Raw genomic sequence first — 2,500 nt, forward strand, 5'->3', positions numbered from 1 at the left:
TTAACCTAACCTATGTTGCGCCTTAACCTAACCTATGTTGCGCCTTAACCTAACCTATGTTGCGCCTTAACCTAACCTATGTTGCGCCTTAACCTAACCTATGTTGCGCCTTAACCTAACCTATGTTGCGCCTTAACCTAACCTATGTTGCGCCTTAACCTAACCTATGTTGCGCCTTAACCTAACCTATGTTGCGCCTTAACCTAACCTATGTTGCGCCTTAACCTAACCTATGTTGCGCCTTAACCTAACCTATGTTGCGCCTTAACCCAACCTATGTTGCGCCTTAACCCAACCTATGTTGCGCCTTAACCCAACCTATGTTGCGCCTTAACCCAACCTATGTTGCGCCTTAACCCAACCTATGTTGCGCCTTAACCCAACCTATGTTGCGCCTTAACCCAACCTATGTTGCGCCTTAACCCAACCTATGTTGGGCCTTAACCCAACCTATGTTGGGCCTTAACCCAACCTATGTTGGGCCTTAACCCAACACACGTTGGGCCTTAACCCAACACACGTTGGGCCTTAACCCAACACACGTTGGGCCTTAACCCAACACACGTTGGGCCTTAACCCAACACACGTTGGGCCTTAACCCAACACACGTTGGGCCTTAACCCAACACACGTTGGGCCTTAACCCAACACACGTTGGGCCTTAACCCAACACACGTTGGGCCTTAACCCAACACACGTTGGGCCTTAACCCAACACACGTTGGGCCTTAACCCAACACACGTTGGGCCTTAACCCAACACACGTTGGGCCTTAACCCAACACACGTTGGGCCTTAACCCAACACACGTTGGGCCTTAACCCAACACACGTTGGGCCTTAACCCAACACACGTTGGGCCTTAACCCAACACACGTTGGGCCTTAACCCAACACACGTTGGGCCTTAACCTGCTCTGTAATTGTCATACGACGCGTTAAATTAGTGTAGTGTTGCCTAACTGCAACCCCCGCAATATAGTTTGCTACTCGCACTGCCCGGTCCCCAGTGTATCGCTTCATGTTAAACACCTTGCAGCTATACACTGTAATGTGGATGGCAGCAGGACGTACATGCTCAATGCCCTTTGCAGTTGTTCATTGGCATTTGCAGTTGTTCATTGGCATTCGCATGGCGAAGCACTTAGCCTACGCTGTGGTACGGCCTGTGTCAACTGTCCGCTGATGTTGTACGTCCAAATCACACACTGTACTGCACATTGGTCCTCATGTACTGAATGATACATCGTGGTACATGTGACCGTACAACGACTGCGCCAACAACGGCGAACCATGCGGTCCAAATGTTGTGCACTCAGCTACGTGTCGTCTCCCTATAAGAGCTGGATTGCAGTGTGGTATGCCCTGGATGGCGATCAGCATGAGCCGTCTGTTGATGTAGTGGCGCGTGTTGTCAGACGTAGTCGTCTCTTCTCACACACCGTGATAGCATGGTGCACTGCGTTCCACATCTGCGACATGCGACAGAGGCCGGTTGACAGTCGTTCGCGCAATGGACATCGCATACGTACGGGGGCCACCTTCCACGTGTTCGCGAAGCGTGCACATGTTGTTGCGTGTATGTGGGCAGACATAGTGTGTCGTGACACCTGACACAGGCATGCAACAATCGTTGAATTTGCAAATATCGATGGACGCCTACGTTTGCTGGTGACGTTACGCAAATGAACAACTGGTAAACCGTTGTGGTGCGGTTGTTCTCGCTAGAGGTGAATCAGTGATGGCGACGATCGGTTGAGCTACCAACCGGTTGTTCCAGCGATACCCACCATGCCCACGAACGTGAATGGCATCTGGGTGTGAAGCGATACGCGGCGGTGGCTGGGTGGGACCGTCCCCGGCCGGTGAGGGGGGGCCTCCCGGCGTGCTGGCCGCGCGGTGCGTGGGCGCACGCGCTACAGCCGGCTGGTGGGGGCGGCCAGTGGCAGGCGCGCCGGCCGACGGAGGCGGCAGGCGGCGCAGCTGCGCGCCGGCGCACCCTGCACGCGGCGCCGTGCGGCCAAAGTAGGTCCTCGCGGGCCCGGTGCGAAGCGCGGTGGACATCTGCAGTGTGCTGGTCCGATTGAGGACTGTGTGCGCTGAGGATGCGCCGCCGCCCGGCGCTCGGCGCCGCGACGCCGTCTGCTGCTCGGTCGCCTCTGCGGTTCTCGCAGGTGGTTTGTATCGCAGCTGTGCGGACGTGTTGGCGCGTGCGCTGTGCTGGGAGAGTTCGCTTCGGCACCCAAGTGGGGCTTTTGTCCTTCTGTGGCGCTGGCGTTGGAGCTGCCGGTCACCGTAGGTGGCGCGTGTTGTCTCCCGCCGGCAATGCCACGACAGCACGCTCCCGGGCCTCTGTCGGCAGCGGCAAGCTCAGTTGGGAGCACGGGTGGTCGCACCTAAAGCGTCTACTCGCCAAACCCCGGGCGATTGCGCCTCTCTCGAACCCGACCAAGTACTTAGGACGGCGCTGCGCGCCGCCGGGACCTGAGAGGGTTTCGAGGTGTA

Source organism: Schistocerca serialis, unplaced genomic scaffold (assembly GCF_023864345.2).
Source record: "Schistocerca serialis cubense isolate TAMUIC-IGC-003099 unplaced genomic scaffold, iqSchSeri2.2 HiC_scaffold_1198, whole genome shotgun sequence".
NCBI lineage: Eukaryota > Metazoa > Arthropoda > Insecta > Orthoptera > Acrididae > Schistocerca > Schistocerca serialis.